This window comes from Equus przewalskii, chromosome 10, assembly GCF_037783145.1.
Source record: "Equus przewalskii isolate Varuska chromosome 10, EquPr2, whole genome shotgun sequence".
Taxonomy (NCBI): Eukaryota; Metazoa; Chordata; class Mammalia; order Perissodactyla; family Equidae; genus Equus; species Equus przewalskii.
Window position 1 is genome coordinate 19,964,132 of NC_091840.1, and position 20,736 is coordinate 19,984,867.

Here is a 20,736-nt window from a genome sequence, read left to right on the forward strand (position 1 = left end):
GCCCGGGAGCTATGGGAGCAAAAAAATAGAAATCGTAAAAGCCCCAAATAAGTTAAACAATCCGACAAACTATGTATGTCTGACAAGTTGTGACAATGACACACTGTCAAGTCCAGCGAAGAGTGTGGGCTTTCGTTTGAGGGTGGCTTTTCTCACCGTGACCACAAAGAGGTGTGAGAGGAAGGGTGTCGCCGGGCAGGAGTAGGGGTGGTTATCGCTTCTCGGCCTTTTGGCTAAGATCAAGTGTAGTATCTGTTCTTATCAGTTTAATATCTGATACGTCCTCTATCCGAGGACAATATATTAAATGGATTTTTGGAGCAGGGAGATGGAATAGGAGCTTGCTCCGTCCACTCCGCGCATCGACCTGGTATTGCAGTACCTCCAGGAACGGTGCACCCCCTCGGGGGAATATACTCGTTGTCTCAAAGTCAGCGTGGTTCCTGGGGAGCGCGGTGTTCTCTCTGCGACGATAGCAGAGAGCGCCTTGGCCGGGGCTTTATTTTCTGTGGCTCTGAGAGTAGTGTTCTGGAGAGGAAACCTAGCACGGTGCTGTGTAAGCGGGGCAGCTGCCCGCCACAGCTCAGGTGCAGCTGAACCCTACCAGCGCCAGAGAGAGAGAGAGACAGAGAGAGAGGAAGCGCGGGAGTATCTGTCAAGGGCCCCCTTACCCCTGTGAGTGGTAGAAGGCTGCTTGGGCGTAGGGCTGATGAGCGCGTGCGCCGTAAGCCTTATCCTCCAGAAATGAGATGTGACAGACAGGAATACAGTGAGGGGAGGCCCAAAGGGGCGCTTGTGTAAGGTGACAGATAAGAACTAGCTTCTCGGTGGTGAACGTGAATCCACTCTGTACAGAGACTGATGTCTAATAATGTACACCTCAACTGTACACAGTGTTGCAAGCCAATATGATGTCAATAAAATAATTTACTTTTTAAAAAAAGTACAAGGCAGTAGTGAAAATGGCTTTTTAATTTTTTTCTATTTTTTAAGTTTAACTTTTTAAAGATTGTCACCTGAGCTAATGTCTGTTGCCAATCTTTTTTTGGTTCTCTTTCTCCCCAAAGCCCCCCAGTGCCTAGTTGTATACTTTAGTTGTGAGTCCTAGTTGTGGCATGTGGGACGCCACCTCAGCATATCTTGATGAGCGGTGCCATGTCTGCGCCCAGGAGCCGAACCAGTGAAACCCTGGGCCGCCGAGGCAGAGCGCGTGAACTTAACCACTCAGCCATGGGGCCGGTCCCCTATTTTTTAAATTTCAGTGATTTACTCTCTACGTTTTATTTTCTAGTGCTTTTGTCTCCCCCAATTTCTCGAGTTCCTTAGCAGGAAGGTTATTTGATCACGTCTTCCCTCCCTTAGTGAAGGAGGGATTCCTGATTGAGGGTTATGGGAATGACCGAACACGCGGCACGCTACACTGGAGAGATGAGATCGGCAGTGGTTTATTCCCCACGTATAGTCACAGTCTGGGCGAGGAGGACGTGGTTCACCAGGCAGGCCCACAACAAGGGCTGCTCTCTGGAACGACGTGTAAGCAGGAGCTGTGGTCAGCAGACTTTGTAGTAACAAGGGGGTGGGGGTGGGGGTGGGAGTGGGGGTGGGGGGGCGCGGGTAAACCTGGTTCCTGCAGGAGGATGTGATTGTCTTGTTTGAGGAATTCTACTTGCCGACAGGGAACAAAACTTGCTGCTCTAAAATGAGCAGGCACTGTCCGGAGCACTTTCTTCCTCTGTGGAAACTGCCTTCCCGGGTTATCATCCCCAGCTTGGCTCAGGTAAAACTCACCTTCTCTCTCTTATCTATAGAATGGTTATTGGTTATTTTGCGTCAACATCTCTTGGCATAGTGTGGCAGGATTTCAGAGAAACCCACCGGAGACCGCCCGGAATCTACTTTGAACCAGCACTTGGTACCACACAGGCCCATTGAGTCGTCGTTGTCGCCCCCTCCCCCCGCCCCCGCCCCCGCCTTCCCCTGCCCCACCCCTTCCCAGACTCTTCAGGTGCCCGGGGGAGTTCTGAAAACTGGACCTCCTTATTTAAGTCGTAGGTCCTGATTTTTACCTGAGCTGTTTCAAGTCTTAAGACGAGGTGTCTTAAGGGGGCACCAGTACATATCCTAGGTAAGAGGAACCTAGGGGGAATTTCCTAGGCCGGGGAGCCTAGGGGAAACTTCAGAGTGAACGAGGAAGGCTGATCTTTTTAATTTGGCTCTAAATTGGAAAGAATTGTGTGTTTAATAGCAAAATGAGAAACTGAACTCCTTCAGCTCTGAAGAGAAGGAACACCGGCTCCTTCCAGCCGTAAGGCGTTCTCAGGCAACTGAGAACCTAGTGGGAGTGTCTGAGGTTGAGCCTCCTGACATGCAGGGGTCCTATAGGGAATTCCATCGTGATCATCCACTTTAGCTAACTGACGGCTCATCTGGGGACACACACATAAGGATTTGTCATCCAGCACTCCGGGCCCCCGCAGTAGGTTCTTTTGCTTGTTTCTTTGGTTTTGTTTGTTTGTTTGTCTTTTGGGTTTTTTTTTTTTTTTTTTTTAGGAATATTAGCCCAGAGCTAATTATCTTATTGTTGTGGCAATATAGTTATTTGCATAAGTTCAATAAGAATCTCTTTGCCTTATAACAGGACACAATTGGAAACGTTGGCTATATTACCAAGGCTTTGACTGGAATGTCACATTTGAGAGAGAAATGCGTAGACTCAGAGATGACAAAACAGCGTTAAGGAACGAAGGTTGATTCCAGGTGGAGTCTGATGACAAGTTCTTTGTCTCTCTTTCCTGGCCTTGAGAGGCTTCAAAGTATAATACCGGATAATAGACTGTCTAATAGGACTCATCTATAAACCAATTATACAATACAATGCAGTAGTGGTTCTTTTCATCATGTCGTTCTGTTAAGATAGTCACTAGAATTATAAACAAGAACAGTTCAGGATCCAGTCTAGGTTATAGGTTGAAAACAAAAACCTCAAAGACAATTAACAGAACAAGAGTCTATTATCCACAAATGTGCATTACATTTTCTACAGAAACATAAATTTTCTCCTTAAAAGCACCCTCATTTTTACGAAAGATAGCCGAATAAAGGCTGCCAAATTATTTACATAATTAGAGCAAGAGTAGCAATTCATCATATAGACAATTTTGAACCTGCTTTGGTGGAACTTTTCATAAGGAATCTCTGCTTAAACTTGAAAGTCTACTATCATCAGACTCCACCTGGAATACCTATAGATTTGGGTGAATTCCTCTCTTCGAAGTTGCCCAAAATAGCCTGATGTTCTTGCACCTGCCAGGAAGTGACCTTCTTTACTCACCTGGTAAGGTTGTTGGGAACCCTGTAAGCAAGGTACCAGGCCAATATATCCTAGTGGCCTGATTTGTTCCACAGAATCAACCTTCGTTCCTTAACGCTGTTTTGTCATCTCTGAGTCTACGCATTTCTCTCTCAAATGTGACATTCCAGTCAAAGCCTTGGTAATATAGCCAACGTTTCCAATTGTGTCCTGTTATAAGGCAAAGAGATTCTTATTGAACTTATGCAAATAACTATATTGCCACAACAATAAGATAATTAGCTCTGGGCTAATATTCCTAAAAAAAAAAAAAAAAAAAAAACCCAAAAGACAAACAAACAAACAAAACCAAAGAAACAAGCAAAAGAACCTACTGCGGGGGCCCGGAGTGCTGGATGACAAATCCTTATGTGTGTGTCCCCAGATGAGCCGTCAGTTAGCTAAAGTGGATGATCACGATGGAATTCCCTATAGGACCCCTGCATGTCAGGAGGCTCAACCTCAGACACTCCCACTAGGTTCTCAGTTGCCTGAGAACGCCTTACGGCTGGAAGGAGCCGGTGTTCCTTCTCTTCAGAGCTGAAGGAGTTCAGTTTCTCATTTTGCTATTAAACACACAATTCTTTCCAATTTAGAGCCAAATTAAAAAGATCAGCCTTCCTCGTTCACTCTGAAGTTTCCCCTAGGCTCCCCGGCCTAGGAAATTCCCCCTAGGTTCCTCTTACCTAGGATATGTACTGGTGCCCCCTTAAGACACCTCGTCTTAAGACTTGAAACAGCTCAGGTAAAAATCAGGACCTACGACTTAAATAAGGAGGTCCAGTTTTCAGAACTCCCCCGGGCACCTGAAGAGTCTGGGAAGGGGTGGGGCAGGGGAAGGCGGGGGCGGGGGCGGGGGGAGGGGGCGACAACGACGACTCAATGGGCCTGTGTGGTACCAAGTGCTGGTTCAAAGTAGATTCCGGGCGGTCTCCGGTGGGTTTCTCTGAAATCCTGCCACACTATGCCAAGAGATGTTGACGCAAAATAACCAATAACCATTCTATAGATAAGAGAGAGAAGGTGAGTTTTACCTGAGCCAAGCTGGGGATGATAACCCGGGAAGGCAGTTTCCACAGAGGAAGAAAGTGCTCCGGACAGTGCCTGCTCATTTTAGAGCAGCAAGTTTTGTTCCCTGTCGGCAAGTAGAATTCCTCAAACAAGACAATCACATCCTCCTGCAGGAACCAGGTTTACCCGCGCCCCCCCACCCCCACTCCCACCCCCACCCCCACCCCCTTGTTACTACAAAGTCTGCTGACCACAGCTCCTGCTTACACGTCGTTCCAGAGAGCAGCCCTTGTTGTGGGCCTGCCTGGTGAACCACGTCCTCCTCGCCCAGACTGTGACTATACGTGGGGAATAAACCACTGCCGATCTCATCTCTCCAGTGTAGCGTGCCGCGTGTTCGGTCATTCCCATAACCCTCAATCAGGAATCCCTCCTTCACTAAGGGAGGGAAGACGTGATCAAATAACCTTCCTGCTAAGGAACTCGAGAAATTGGGGGAGACAAAAGCACTAGAAAATAAAACGTAGAGAGTAAATCACTGAAATTTAAAAAATAGGGGACCGGCCCCATGGCTGAGTGGTTAAGTTCACGCGCTCTGCCTCGGCGGCCCAGGGTTTCACTGGTTCGGCTCCTGGGCGCAGACATGGCACCGCTCATCAAGATATGCTGAGGTGGCGTCCCACATGCCACAACTAGGACTCACAACTAAAGTATACAACTAGGCACTGGGGGGCTTTGGGGAGAAAGAGAACCAAAAAAAGATTGGCAACAGACATTAGCTCAGGTGACAATCTTTAAAAAGTTAAACTTAAAAAATAGAAAAAAATTAAAAAGCCATTTTCACTACTGCCTTGTACTTTTTTTAAAAAGTAAATTATTTTATTGACATCATATTGGCTTGCAACACTGTGTACAGTTGAGGTGTACATTATTAGACATCAGTCTCTGTACAGAGTGGATTCACGTTCACCACCGAGAAGCTAGTTCTTATCTGTCACCTTACACAAGCGCCCCTTTGGGCCTCCCCTCACTGTATTCCTGTCTGTCACATCTCATTTCTGGAGGATAAGGCTTACGGCGCACGCGCTCATCAGCCCTACGCCCAAGCAGCCTTCTACCACTCACAGGGGTAAGGGGGCCCTTGACAGATACTCCCGCGCTTCCTCTCTCTCTGTCTCTCTCTCTCTCTGGCGCTGGTAGGGTTCAGCTGCACCTGAGCTGTGGCGGGCAGCTGCCCCGCTTACACAGCACCGTGCTAGGTTTCCTCTCCAGAACACTACTCTCAGAGCCACAGAAAATAAAGCCCCGGCCAAGGCGCTCTCTGCTATCGTCGCAGAGAGAACACCGCGCTCCCCAGGAACCACGCTGACTTTGAGACAACGAGTATATTCCCCCGAGGGGGTGCACCGTTCCTGGAGGTACTGCAATACCAGGTCGATGCGCGGAGTGGACGGAGCAAGCTCCTATTCCATCTCCCTGCTCCAAAAATCCATTTAATATATTGTCCTCGGATAGAGGACGTATCAGATATTAAACTGATAAGAACAGATACTACACTTGATCTTAGCCAAAAGGCCGAGAAGCGATAACCACCCCTACTCCTGCCCGGCGACACCCTTCCTCTCACACCTCTTTGTGGTCACGGTGAGAAAAGCCACCCTCAAACGAAAGCCCACACTCTTCGCTGGACTTGACAGTGTGTCATTGTCACAACTTGTCAGACATACATAGTTTGTCGGATTGTTTAACTTATTTGGGGCTTTTACGATTTCTATTTTTTTGCTCCCATAGCTCCCGGGCAAAAACAGCCGTTTTAAATTTGCATGCCCCGCCCACACACGCGCCGTTTCCTGCCTTGCTCCGGGGCCCTGTCACCTCGGAACAGGAACTCGCCAGCTGGCGGAAGCCTCCTTCAGCCTCCTTTCCCTGGAAAAGCCCAGATCCAGAAAGACGCAAACAGCTCTGTGAGGCTTTTCTTTTCCACATCGCTTTCTTTCCTTTGATAAACAAATGGCAAGCAATAGGATATATTGGAGTACATGAGGAAGCCATTTGGTGTAAACCTAGTTCGGCCTGACCTTATTTTTCCAAAAGGGCCTAACGTGGCCTTTGAGCACGCATTGCATATCTGCTTTAAGCATTTGCTATGTCCCAGAGACAAGAGCAAATGGCCTTAAGATAAAGATGCAACTTCCCCCACACTGGCATTTCCTTAAGGACGAGCATCACTCCCTAGGCTAGGAATTGGTTGCTGCGCCCACCCTGTGACCACCCAGCTCGAGAAAACAGATCTGCTACCCTGCTGTGTCCACCAGAAGGCAGACCTACTACCTGCTGTGTCCATCAATCCCTGTGCCAACAGGGCAATCTCGTGACATTTGTAAAACAACTACATGTGATACATGCTCTTTGAGGGTATATAACCTCTCTGTACACCCTCAATTCTTTGGTGCCCTTCCTTCCTTGGGGAAGGAAGACCCCTGGCTGAGCTAGTCCTCAGATCTGGCTCATAATAAACTCACCCCAATTCTGATTTATAGATTGGTTATGGATTATTTTCGCTGACACTTTTTTTCTTTTCTTTTTCTTTTTTTCAAACACACAGCTACGTTGAAACAATTTTACAGTGAACACCCACCACCTGACATCCTCTTACTGTTGTGTGTTGTATACACGTACACATATACAGATGCAGATACAAATCTATCTATCCCTCTAGGCTTTTACCAACCTGTCTTGCCCTGGGAGTTTTGCTTTTCGTTTTTTTCTTTTGAGGAAGAGTAGCCCTGAGCTAACATCTGCTGCCAATCCCCCTCTTTTTGCTGAGGAAGACTGGCCCCTGAGCTTACATCCGTGCCCATCTTCCTCCACTTTATATGTGGGACGCCTACCACAGCATGGCTTGCCAAGCGGTGCCATGTCCACACCCGGGATCCGAACCAGCGAACCTTGGGCCGGTGAAGTGGAACATGCGCACTTACCCACTGCGCCACTGGGCCGGCCCCACCCCTGGGAGGTGTTTTTTTTTTTGTTTTTTTTTTTTAAGACATGAGATCAACAACCTTTTCTCTCTGGCTCTCTCTTTTTTAAGTTTCTTTTTTGAGCGGTTCTGTTTGTAAATACTGATATTTCGTGACTTACATTCTCTTTTATAGGTCTTCCAACGAAAAGAGGGGAGACTTTGCTTTGCTTTTTAAACAGAATAAAACTCATTCCATCTTGGAATTACCACGAGGGTCCATTGGCGGACCCTTGTAATAACTTGTCTACACCACCCAGCCAAAGACCACCAGGAACACACCCGTAGTGAACCGAGTTGGGTCTATTTCTTGTAGCAGAACGAGAGAGGACACACGCCGCGGGGAACCGTGGGGCATCTCAGTAAGAGGGTGTCGGGAATGGCTTATTATATGGGGGTTTGGGGAGAGTTTAAGTAAGCGAGCCCTTCCTCTGGATGGGATGTGAAGGGTAGCCGGATTTGCCCCCCCCCTCCGCCCCCCCTTCCCCCCCCCAAAACATGCCACTTTGGCATAAGGATTACTTGGAGCTGAAGCAGACAGGAGAGAAGCTCTCTGCCCTCCCCCTATTTGCCTAAAAGCAGGACACAAATTTGTACAGAAGTTAATCACCGACAACTCTAGACCCTTATCAGCCCAGAGACTGGCACCAGAGGGCTCTGCACAACAAACGTTGGTGACTAGCCCTTATCTTCCATCATTCCCCACATATTTACCTTTCCACGGTTTGCCACCCCAGAAACTCAAAGTCCTTTCCCTTTGTCTTGTCACTTGTCTGGAAACTTACTGGGTTTTTTTGTTTCTTTGTTTCTTTTGTTTTAAGAGGCTGTGTTAACCCAAATGAGCAGCTTGACGAGGCAAAGATAAGTTTTAAAGAAAAGAGAAGCTTTATTAAACGTTTGCAAACCAGGGAAGTATGCCTCAACTCGCAAGTTGATAGGTGAGCACCCCCCGCCTCCCACTCCCCCGGTCTCGGGGTGGCCAGGTTGGAAAGGCAAAAATGTGCAGAGTATGCAACGTTAGGGCTGAGTCCCGCTCTGATCGGCCACCCTTTCCAGCTACAGTTTGTCTTGTGCCCGGGGCTTTCTAAGTGTTCTAACTGCAGGGAAAAACGACCGCATCGTTCTCCGGCCATCCTGGTGACAGTGGAGGTTAAAATGTAATCTTTTATTTCTGCCCATAGTTCAGCCTTGAGGGGGTCACGCTGACTCTGGCCTCGTTCTTATCTCTTTCTTTTGTCATTTCCCCCTCTTAATCGTAGGTTTGCCAGGGCGACACCTTTGATCAATTTGGGGAGTATTCAGGTCCCTTGATGCCCAAGTGCCCCCTCGGCTGTTTGGGCCCCATCCAGTCCCGTGTAGGAGGCATCAGAGTGCAGCATGGGCTGAACGTAGGTGGTGGCTTGAGTCAGCATCATGTGGCTTGCCAGTGGCAGGGTGGCGTCCAGACACCGCTGTGCAATCCTCAGTCAGGTGAGGGAGGCTGTCAGCAAGTTGCTCTCTTAGCAGCAGGCCTCCTGTTGTTCTGCAAAACAAGCCCAGAAACTTTGGTTACTTTGTTTCCCACGTCAGCCTTGTGGGTAACAGGCATGGTTTCACCCTAATCCAGGGAAAATTTTAACTCTGTCATTCTCGGTTTCAACCCCCACTGTCTTATGCTCACTCCTCAATCTTGCGGAATGGGAGCGAAGACCGTGCCAGCTACTTCCTGCTGTGCAAGGGCAAAGATCAGGGTCAGAGAAATGAAATCCTTTTACCTTTACTTTAAAATATTTTGGGTTGCTAGGTGGGGAGAGCGGGGAATGCTCTGCATGACTAATATTTTGGTGCCCTGATCAAGGGCTTTGGAACAACACTTAAGTTCATATTTTATAATTACATAGACGACCACACATCTTAGACGGCCCAAATTTAATTTTTTTTTCGAGGAAGATTAGCGCTAACTGCTGCCAATCCTCCTCTTTTGCTGAGGAAGACTGGCCCTGAGCTAACATCCGTGCCCGTCTTCCTCTCCTTTATATGTGGGACGCCTACCACAGCATGGCTTGCCAAGCGGTGCCATGTCTGCACCCGGGATCCGAACCGGCGAACCCCGGGCCACTGAGACGGAACGTGCAAACTTAACCGCTGTGCCACCGGGCCAGCCCACAGCCCAAATTTTAGTATCCCCTCCATAATGGATCTCAATCCTTGGGGAATCCAAGAGAAGAGGCCTGTAAACCAATCAAGGTTGGGCCTGGAAACTCAAGTGAAATCTGACGAACAAAAGAAAAACAAGGTTAATGGTTGGAGCCAATTACAAGTTAATTTCTCAGCCCAGGGGATGGCCAGTCAAAAAGATTTCCAGATGTCAGGGTTGAAACAGCCTTTGCATTTTGCAGTGTCTCTGATGATGTCATTGGGTGTTCAGATAAAGCTTTTAAATGGCCTATACAGCAACAGACATGAAGAGTCTCTAAACATGGGCCATCGTGGTGATCTCTCTTAAGTTTACACCAAGCCGTCCAGTTTCAGTTTTCAGGGCCTCGGGAAAAAAGGGTGGCTTCAGTTTTTAATGACTTCAAGTGAAAAGGATGGAAAAAACGGAAAACGTTAGTTTGATGTGTATCAGATATTTGAGGAAACTAGAAGGATTCAGGATCCAGTCCAGTTTACAGGCAGGAAACAAAAAGCTCAAGACAATTAACAGAGCTAGAATCTATTATCCACAAATGTGTGTTATAGTTTTTACCGGAACATAATTTTTCTGTCTAAAATCGCCCTCTTTTTTTACCAAAGATAGTGACATTAAGACTCATTGGTTTGCAAAATAAGTCTAGTTTTAATAAACTTGGCCCAATTATTCACACAAGTACAGCAAGAATAGCAATGGATCATATGGGCTCTTTTTTTTTTGAGGAAGATCAGCCCTGAGCTAACATCCGCTGCCAATCCTCCTCTTTCTTGCTGAGGAACACTGGCCCTGAGCTAACATCCGTGCCCATCTTCCTCCACTTTATATGTGGGACGCCTGCCACAGCATGGCTTGCCAAGCGGTGCCATGTCTGCACCCGGGATCCGAACCGGCGAACCCCGGGCCACCGAAGCGGAACGTGCGAACTTAACCGCTGTGCCACCGGGCCGGCCCTAATACGGGCTCTTTTAAATCTGCTTCGCTGGAACCTTTCATAAGGAATCTCAGATTGAACTTTAAAAGCCTCTCGAGGCCAGGAAAGCCAAGTCAAGGAGCTTGTCATTAGACCTCACCTGCAATGCCTACACGTTTGGGTGAAGCCCTCTCTTTTCGAGGTCCCCCAAATAGCCTGAGGTTCCTGCACCTGCCAGGGAAGTGACCTTCTTTACTCACCTGGTAAGGTTGCTGGGAACCCTATAAGCAAGGTACCAGGCCAATATTCCCAAGTGGCTTTATTTGTTCCATAAAGTCAATCCTTGTTCCTTAAAGCTCTTTGGTCATATCCGAGTCTATGCATGTTTTGGGGGTTTCTTGTTTGTTTGTTTAACATGACATTCCAGTCAAAGCCTTGGTAATATAACCAGTGTTTCCAGCCGTGTCCTGCTATCAGGAGAACAGATTCTATTCGAACTTATGCAAACAATCATATTGCCATGAAAAATAAGAACACTCACTTATCAAGAGTTTCCAAATTCTGGAGGGATAGGGTTGGGAGAAAAAGATCAACGCTTCAATTCTGCTTACAAATTGCTATAAGTCATATTTAGCTTAAGAGAAAAGATTTCTTTAAATCTGGAAAAGCAAAACATTAGAACGTCTTCCTCAATTCACATAGTCCCATGCAGTTTAAGATTTCTTCTGCTTGAATCCAGTTTTTCCATTAACTTTCTTAACTTTGCCTGATGATTGAGGATGATAGGAGCCAAGAAGTTTAAAAGTCCAAGAAGTTTAAAGGATTTTCATTAAAGCTTGCACGGTTTGCTCAGTGACGCAGGTGCCTTGATCACTGGAGACTGTGGAAGGCATGCCCCAAGTTGGAAATACAATTATCTTTAATTTTTTATTTTTTGCTGAGGAAGATTAGCCCTAGAGCTAACACCTGTGCTGCCTCGGTCTTGGGGTGGCCAGGTTTTAAAGGTAAAAGGTGCAGAGTACGCAAGGTTAAGGCTGAGTCCAGTTCTGATTGGTCACCCTTTCCAGCTACAGTTTATCTTGTGTCCGGGGCTTTCTAAATGTTCTAACTGCAGGGAAATACTACCGAGTTGTTCTCCGGCCATCTGGTGACAGTGAAGGTTAAAATGTAGTTTTTTATTTTTGCCCATAGTTCAGCCTTGAGGCGGTCATGGTAATCATCACGTCGACTCTGGCCTCGTTCTTTCTCTTTCTTTTATCAGCTATATAAGCCCAAGTTCTACCCACCCCTTTGAGTTACTCATCCCTGAGTTGCTCCCACGTATATATGAGATACACATGCTAATAAACTTCTGTTTATTTTTCTCTCATTGATCTGTCTTTTGTTACAAAGCCCTAACCGTGGAGAACATAGAAGGGTAGAAGGGGAAAGACTTTTTTTTCCTCCCCTACAGATGTTCTCAGGAAGTTGGGGGTAATTCTGTGACTGGGTAGCTGAATAAATCTTACCCAGAAGGAGGGAAGAATAGGGCCATCAGCCAAAGCTGTAACTGGTAACGTAGCAGCAGTTACCCATATTAGAGCATCGAGGATGGGGGGGGGGGCGGTGTTTGGTGAATTTTCTCATTTGGACACTATATTCTTCTTCTTTGTCTGAGTTCGGACGTGACTATGGAGTGGTCTTATTTCTGCCTTGATCCATCACGGTCACATAGCGGCCTTGTCTGACGGTGACGTTCTGTGAGATCGTTTACATTCACCGGGAGACCACCACGGCCTAGCTGTGGGTGGCAGGCCAGCTTCCGGGGCTGCTTTTGTCTCTCACAAAATCTAAGATGCATCACAGGATCTTAGCGATCTTAGTTTCCCTCTCTCTTGAAAAAATTTACTGTTTCATCATCCTAGGAATATTTTTTGTGCAGCTATTCACCAACCCCCAACTATGACGGAAAAGTCTACAAGACTAACGAAATGGAGGAATGAAGGAGTCCCTTACAGGATTGATGCAACAGTGGAGCGAGTCGTCCCTATGACGTGATCCTTCAGTTTTCTTCTTGTGTCGCTAAGAAAAGGTATCGATCAAATCCTCTTTCAGGAAGGTAAACAAGCAGATGGGAGACAGCTCTTTGTAGTCTGATTTTTGCTTTCTCTGAACACAGCCGAGAATTCGGAAATCTGCCCCACCCCCCGGCCATAATGGCAAAGGAAAGAAAACTGACAGAGGAGCGTGTTTCTAGCAGATGAATTATTAGACTATTAGACGAATCAGAAGATGAAAGCAAAGGACTGGACTCTAATGAGGGTGGTGACGGGGATTATATATAAGTGAAATCTCAGGCTGCACGTCTTCAAATGGCAATATCCTAGATGAATTTTCCCAAAGTCCAGAATTTGCAATTTGACAAAATTATGAGCGACCAAGGGTTTAAAAAATTTCTTCGACGGTTGTTGTTTGACCATGTAAGTGCAAGAAGAACCAGAAGTAGGGATAAGCTAGAACCTATCAGTGATGCATTTGCAATCGGACAATTCACGGGGCTGGGCCTGACGGTCCATGAGCAGTTCATGGCATTTGGAGGATGTCGCCGGATTCACGTATTTAGACCTCAAAACCTGGAAAATATGAGGGGAAGATGTGGGTTTGCTATGTTTAAATTCTTATGTCAATTTTCAACAAAGTCGTTTCCCACTATCCGTTATTTTTACTTCTATAAGTCATTCACAAAAAGACACAAATATAAAAATAGGCCCTTCTTGGGGCTGGCCCGGTGGCCGAGTGACATTTCTCGCGCTCCGCTGCAGGCGGCCCAGTGTTTCGTTTGTTCGAATCCTGGGCGCGGACATGGCACTGCTCATCACACCACGCTGAGGCAGCGTCCCACATGCCACAACTAGAAGGACCCACAACGAAGAATATACAACTATGTACCAGGGGGCTTTGGGGAGAAAAAGGAAAAAGATAAAAATCTTAAAAAAAAAAAAAAAAAAAGAGAAAGGAAAAAAGGCCCGTCTTGCATAAGGGCCCATGGGATCCCGGATGGCCTAGAAATGTTGATGTCCTTGTCAGTACCCCCCGCTCCCCGCGCATACCGAGAGTTAAGGTGAGCCGGCTCCACCCGGTTGTATGTTTTGGGGCCAGCGACGTTCAGTGGCACAGGTGCAGCCCAGGGTAGTTAGAGAGGTGGAGGTTGGCCACGTGAGTATGACAGAGCAGGGACGTGGCAAGGGAGCTGAGGGTACGTGCAAGGAAATTCATCTGGGTCAACGGGGATGCAGGGACATTGGGGGTGGGGGGTGGGGGAGAAGGGACAGTGAAAGGTGGCAGGTACCAAAGGGTAGCAGAGGGAGGTCGAAGAGGGTGACTGGAGAGTGCGATGCTGGAAGTGGACGGGGTTATAGCCGTTGGTAATGACAAGATCGCGGGTCGGGCCAGGAGAATGAGTGGCTTGGGTAGAGGCGAGGGCAAGGAACTGAGAGGCCAGGGCTTCGGCAGGATCATCTGCGCGCCTTTAGAACACCGAGAATGACGACAGGAGTGTGTTGGGGAGAGACAGGGAACCAGGAGCTAAAATCTTCCAGGGGAGTGACCGGCGGCTGGACAGACGACAGGAACAAGGAGAGGCAGTGGAGGGTATATTCTGGTGGTGTGCGACTCAACGCTTGTCTGGGGGGCAGTGAGGGAAGAGGAGGGTGGTCTCTAAGGGACGTGAAGCAAAGCCCAGTGGAATGAGGGGTGGAGAGAGCAAACAGCCACCGGGTGAGCAGGCTCCAGGAACGCATGTCCTCAGGGGAAGGTTAGAGCAAGCAGCGAAGGGAGACTGAGAATTGGGGGTGGGGGTGGGGGGGGGGGTGGGTGGCGGGGTCGACGACGGCAGAAGCACAAGGTTTCAGGAACGGGAGCGGGGTTCGAAGAGGTCCGAAAGGACGCAGAGAGCCTAATGGGGTAAGAGACTGGAAACGGGGAAGAGCTGGGAGGCGCAGGCTTCTTGTGACAGACGGGCATAGGGGGTCCTCTCGGAGAGCAGGACTGCAGCGGCCGACCACGAAAGGTGTACGCACCTCCTGACAGGCGGGCTTGAACGGCGAGGGGCGCGGAGCCTCCGAGCCAGCTGCAGCCTTGGCCCTGCCAGTCACTCAAGTGTGTTCCCCGGAGACACCGCCTTCCCCCGTCAGAGGGACTCCGATGTCCGGATTTGGGGTTGCGGCGATTACAGGAGCTCACGCAATTTCAGTCTCTCGGCCGCCAACGACACCCAGTACGAATGGGTACCGGAGACACTCGCCCGTTACTTGGTTAAAGAACGCGAGAGCCAAGAGCAGCCAAACCGCAGCCTGGGAAAAGCGAGCGCCGGCGGAGGCAGCGTGATCTACTCACCGGCCCCGGACGCAGCGTCGCAAAGAAACGCGAAATCTCGCGGGAACGACGAGGAAAAACAGAAGCGCGGAAGGACGCAGGCCGTTTACACAAGTAGCAGAAAGCAAAGGGAAAAAAATCTACACGTGCAAACGAAATAAAAGCCAGCGTGGGAAAAAGAAGTGAGAACCGGGAGGCTACAGTCTATACTTAGTACACGAATAATAGGGAGAGAAGGTGCACCGTTCCTGGAGGTACTGCAATACCAGGTGGATGCGGAGTGGACGGAGCAAGCTCCTATTCCATCTCCCTGCTCCAAAAATCCATTTAATATTTTGTCCTCGGATAGAGGACGTATCAGATATTAAACTGATAAGAACAGATACTACACTTGATCTTAGCCAAAAGGCCGAGAAGCGATGCCCGTAGCCAGTCCCCTCGCCGTCGCCGCCCGCCTAGCACGCACCTTCAGCTCACGGCGAGTCGCCGCCCGCTCAGTCCGGGTCTCCCTTCCTTTGCTCCTTTGACAGCACCGTGGGAATCGCTAGGCAGTCTGCTCTTGTGCAGATTTTTCATTCTCTACAGTTTTAACGGGAAATTCTGGATCCCTGGTTGCTCCGTCGTTCTCGCGCTGAACAGCCGCTTCTAATCTGCATGCCCCGCCTTTTGCCCGCCGAGGAGACGCCACTCCGCGGGCCGACTCCCACCCTCCGGACCGCCTGTGCGCGCGGGGAGCCCAAGCCCGGCTGGCGCGTCCCCGGGGCGCAAAGACCGGAGAGGAGGGGCGGCTGCGGGGAAGGAAAGCCGCGAAGCAAGAGCTGGCACGGCGAACTTGGTTTAGTCCGCTGCCCACCTCCCCACCTCTCCACCTCCCCGCACGTACTGCACCCCCAACAACCGTTCAGTGAATGAGATCTTGCCTCCGACTCGCTCAGCCAGTGCCCGGGCTCTTCAGCCACCGCCCCCCCCCACCCCCACTCCTCCCTACTCAGGACCTCTCTGCTCGCGTCCCTGTTCTTTGAGCCGTCTTCTGCTCGACTCCCGGGTGGTTTCTTCTCCTTCCTTCCTTCCTTCCTTCCCTCTTTCCTTTTTGAGGAAGATTGGCCCTGAGCTAACATCTGTTGCCAATCTTCCTCTTTTTGCTTGAGGAAGATTGTCGCTGAGCTAACATCTATGCAGTCTTTCTCTATTTTATGTGGGACGCCACCACAGCACGGCTTGGCGAGCAGTGCTAGGTCCACGCCCCGGGATCCGAACCCGTGAACCCCGGGCCGCCAAAGCCGAGCACGCGAACTTGACCACTGCGCCGCGGGGCGGGCCCCTCCCGGGTGGTTTCGTCCTGAGAATGGGACGTCCTGGATTACGTTCCTTGGAATGGGTGGGGGCCAGCGGGAGGGTTCGCTCTTACAGGTGGAAATGGTCCCTGGGCGCAGTTTTGGCCGGCAGTTCCCTAATCAGGGGTAAGATTGAGCGTCCTCTCCGTGCTGGAGGGACGCGTTTACTTTCCTTCTGTGGACTCCCTGTTGCGGGGCTTTGCCGGGCTCATCCGTCGAGTAGTCGGTCGGCTCCATCAGAAGGGCTTGGAGCCACAATTTACGCATTAAGGGGGCCGGCCCTTTGTAGGTCATGTAAGAAGCGGTGAATATTTTCTCCCATCGGACATCTGGCTGTTGGCTTTACTTAAGGTGATGATTCCATTTGCTTAAGGTTCCATCGAAAGTTGTGTGGGGTTTTTTTATATCATCAGATTTGTCAACTTTTAAAAAGTCGCTTTCAGATTTTGAGTCACAGTTAGAGAGGACTTCACCCATGAGGTTATAAAATGATGTCCTAAGTCTTCCTCTGGGTCGTTTTCTTCCTCTTTCTGAACTTCGAAGTCTTCGAGCTGGTCGGTATTTACTCTGGAGTACAGTGTAAATGAGTGAATTTCCCCTGCACCCATTTGACTTGCCACCTTTCGTCCTAAACTGTGTCGCACACACATTTCTGTAAGACTCCTTTAAAAAGTAGCAGGACACACTGACCTAACCACCTCTGATTCGGGGAGTCCACCCGCGGGCTCGCCCATCCCCTCCAGGCAGATGACGGCTGCGCACCCATCAGACAGAGCCCGACACTGAGCGGTGACTGTGCTCCGATCCCTGCCCCCTGGGCGTTCGCGGTCAAGTGGGGGGCGCGGGTAGGGTTAACAATTCTCTCGGGAGAAGGGATGCGTGCCGGTTCCGGAAGGGACAGGCACCACGGAGTGGACGGACCCTCCCACCAAACAGGAGGCCGAGTGATAAAGCTCCTGTCTCTGCCCTGGGGAAACGGATTTGCTCAGGAAGACACAGGTACGAGTGTCTGAGCTGGGGTCCGGGGTCTGACCCCACCAGACTCTGGGCCTCCTGCCCATCACCACCGGTTTCAACCTAACGAACGGTCATCGATCACCTGTGACTTGACCCTTGACCCACCAGGGCCTGCGCTTGGTCCTGGAAGTAGAGATGGGCCAGACGCCGTTCCTGACTCCGAGGACCGGCCGGCCCAGGACCGGGACTACGACGCTTGCCCAATGGCCAGAACTCGAGGTTCGATGAGGGAGGCGGGGACCGTGACAGATGAACACGTGGTTGTGGCTCCCACCCTGGTCGTGACCCCTTTGAGGCCCGAGGCCTCTCCCGTTTGGCTCTGTGTCTCTCCCTACAGGCGGGAGCATGCGACACACCCCCAATAAATGAGAAGGTGGGACGGATCAGGAAGCCAGCTGGATCTGGAAGGCCTTCCTGACATCAGAAATAACTCATGTGGACAAAGTCAGAATTACCAAGGGGGGGGGGCAGGGGGGTGCATGTTGACATGAGGAGGGAAGCTGGGCACTGGAGCCTGAGGCAAGAGCGTGGGCAAATGAGGGGACCGGTGCGCACCCCGCCGGCCTGCCCAGCCACCTCGAGGTTATGATCTGGGCCTCTCGGAACTGCCTCAGGGAAAGCTTGCTTCTCGTGGGCTCTTTCCTCCGTAATCGACCCCCCACCCCCAGGTCGGTCCCCTCGCAGACTCATTCACATCCCAGACTAGGCCAGCTGGTTCAGCCTCTCACGGGAGCCCACACCCCCGCCTCGCCCCACCCTGGCTCTGGCTGGAGCCCTCCTTAAATGAGACCGAGGCCGTTCAGTTGGGGAACCATCGTCTGCAGATGCCAAGAGGCTGCTGGCTGGCCATCAGACTCTGATCCCACGGACGTTTGTTGACTGTCTGCTGTGGAAGGTGGGGTCACGAAGGTCCCCTTTCATCTGTACGGTGCCCGTGGAAGGCGGCTTTCCACGCCCATTTCATGGAGCAGAAAGCAGCGAGCACTAGTCTGACTTCGTTTTGATGTTTGAGGGCCGCCAGCTTTCGAGCCCCGCCACTCCCTCTGCCCCTCCCGCCCTGCGCCCGGCCGGGCAAGCTGATGTGAAAAGCCTTACCCCGGGTCCTCCGTCCGCTCCCCACCATAAAAACACCAGCCCAGTCTCCTTTCCTTGGGTTCCAAATCTGCCTGGGAGCCACCCGGCTCTCCCCGGAAAGCCTCATCGTGTGAGTTATAAACCTTTTCATACCCTCTTTGGTTCGTGTGTGGTGTCATCTGTCTCAACATCCAAAACAAATTCGGTGGTGGGGGGCGGGAGGAGGTGCATACGGTCCCGCAGAGGGCAACTGGATGCAGAAGCTACGGGACTGGCTCTCAACATATTCCCACACGGGTCCCAAGGCCTCCCCGTGTGGACTGAACTAGAGAGTCTGGGGGAAGGTGAATTAAAGGAGCTTCTTCGGTAACCAAAGCGAGGAGGTCGAAGCCAGGAACGGTTAAGCCAGAGGACTCTGAGGTCTCCAGGTCTGAGCGCAGTTCACACGCCTGTTAACAAAGCAGGGTAGGTGCAGGAACGGGCCTACACATCTGATAGTCATCTTGCAAGGACAACGAGAACTTTCTGGTGATACGTGACACGGGGCCTGTAAGGTCAGTGCTATCTATGCGTGGGCAGGGGGCAAGGACCAGGGTCCTCACTCTTTCCTCAGTCTCTGGGAACCGCAGCCGGGCAACGTGAGAGGGAGGTCCCCCCGCCATCTCTTCCACTGCTGATGCATCCCGCTGGCGTCTTCAGTCACGGGGGGAGGGGCTGCCCAAGGTCGTCTAGACACAGGCTTGCCAGGCCTGCACGGCTGCCTCACAGGACAGCTTGGCTTTCCGGCCTACTGACTTTAAGCCTCTGCAGCTCGCTGGCTAGATTCGCCCGTCAGACCAGGGAGAGGGGTCCCCGTTTCCTTCACACCTGCTTGGGCCGGGTGGTCGTCTGCCTGTGACAGAACCAGGGAATTCACTATGGCCTCGTTCCCACACCGCTTGCCAAGCGCCTCCGGTGTGTTAAACGCGAAGCCGGCCTGGGACTGTCGGAAACCCACTCGTGACTGGCTTTGCAGGAGCGCGCCGAACGCTTTCACCGTCGTGGAAAATCCGTTGTTTCGCAGGAAGCTGACCGGCAGAGTCTTCACCGGAGGCTCCAAGGAGTGCTTCCCGGAGGCACACCGTGCGCCGGAAACCCTCGGGCCCCCACGCCAGAGATCCCAATCCCGTTGCCGTATGGTGGTGCTGGGACGGCGTCTGATTTCGTCGAGCCCCCAGGAGAGCCCGCCGTGCAGCCAAAGGGCATCAACACCGCCACAGAGCTCCCCGGCCGGAATTTTCCTCCCTCTCAGGGAAGGCCTTTGGAGGCGTGACCCCATCGGCCTGTCGTCTCTTCTGGGCGGTAGGGGTCCGGCAGAGAGATTCTAGGGCTACAGGAAGGAACGGGATTTAAGTCACCTAAATGGGAGGCGGCGCCCACCTATTCACAACGCATCCGCCTGATGTATTTCTACCAGAAACTGTTCGTCCCCACCCTGTCGGCCTGGGCCAACCTCAGGGGCCGGAGGGCGAGGTCAAGCAGGCGGATGAAGAAGCAGCAAGATGACGCTGGAGAGAAGAGGCGGCGAATACACGGGAGAGGTGGCAGGCGGCTGAGAGAGTTTCAGGAGGCCGGGGTGGGGGAGGCGCCGACGAGAGCTGAGGGGGAGCCCCGCACCTCCCTGTGGTGGCCGACACCCCCCGGGACAGAGTGTGACGGGATTGATCCTGGCGGCTGCACACGGGGCGGCAGACACATGACGGCGACCACGGGCGGTCCCCGTGGAAGGGACGCCTCAGACGCGCCCCTCGGGGACTCTGGAGCCCGACCACTCGGCTCCAGGCCCGGCCCCTGCGGTGCGACTTGCGGCAAAGGCGACTCACCGCTCGACCCGCGGCGCGTGACCGCCGCTCCCGGGGCCTCGCTCCGCCGGGTCGCGGCACCGCGCGGCAGGTGCCCGGAGCCCCGCGAGGGAGAGCCCGGGGGCTAGACGTCACTAACAAGAGAGCTGGACACAAGTTCGCTGGTTCTCTCGCATGATGCGAAACACACAAGGAATTTTTCTTTTAATTGCTTTTTCTCCCCCAAAGCCCCCCGGTACATAGTTGTATATTTTAGTTGCGGGTCCTTCTAGCTCGGGGCGTGTGGGACGCCGCCTCAGCGTGGCCTGATGAGCAGCGCCATGTCCACGCCCACGACCCGGACCGGCGACACCCTGGGTGGCGGAAGCAGAGCGCGCGATCTTACCCACTCGGCCACCGGGCGGCCCCGAAACAAAGGAATTTAACCTTAGACGGACGTCTACCGCCGGGGCCGTGTTGCCGAGGTTTCCGTCCACACCCCTAAGCAACAGATTAAGACATGAGAGAGCCGGAAAGCGCCAAGCGCGCACAGTGAGCAGAAAGCAAGCGAACCAGCAAAAGCACTACGCCTGGTAACCAGTCGCAAAACCAGAGAAACAGTTGTAACCGCCCCAGAGCCCAACCAGCCTGTCGTTGTCGACGCTCTCTGCCCCCG

General features: G+C 51.4%; 1 long non-coding RNA gene and 3 other non-coding genes across 4 annotated transcripts; 1 reads left to right on the forward strand and 3 right to left on the reverse strand.

Moving 5' to 3' along the window:
• The first annotated feature begins 213 nt into the window (after nucleotides 1-213).
• Nucleotides 214-404, forward strand: LOC139074221 (U2 spliceosomal RNA). The gene has a single exon (XR_011523759.1). It is a non-coding gene; the product is annotated as a U2 spliceosomal RNA (small nuclear RNA).
• A 5,352-nt stretch (nucleotides 405-5,756) lies between these two features.
• On the reverse strand, nucleotides 5,757-5,947 carry LOC139074222 (U2 spliceosomal RNA). Its single transcript, XR_011523760.1, has one exon. It is a non-coding gene; the product is annotated as a U2 spliceosomal RNA (small nuclear RNA).
• A 2,294-nt stretch (nucleotides 5,948-8,241) lies between these two features.
• LOC139074031 (uncharacterized) lies at nucleotides 8,242-12,450 on the reverse strand. Its single transcript, XR_011523339.1, has 2 exons — nucleotides 10,723-12,450; nucleotides 8,242-8,901 (listed from the first exon to the last, which is right to left on the reverse strand). It is a non-coding gene; the product is annotated as an uncharacterized lncRNA (long non-coding RNA).
• Nucleotides 12,451-15,047: 2,597 nt separating this feature from the next.
• On the reverse strand, nucleotides 15,048-15,236 carry LOC139074228 (U2 spliceosomal RNA). The gene has a single exon (XR_011523766.1). It is a non-coding gene; the product is annotated as a U2 spliceosomal RNA (small nuclear RNA).
• Nucleotides 15,237-20,736: the final 5,500 nt, after the last annotated feature.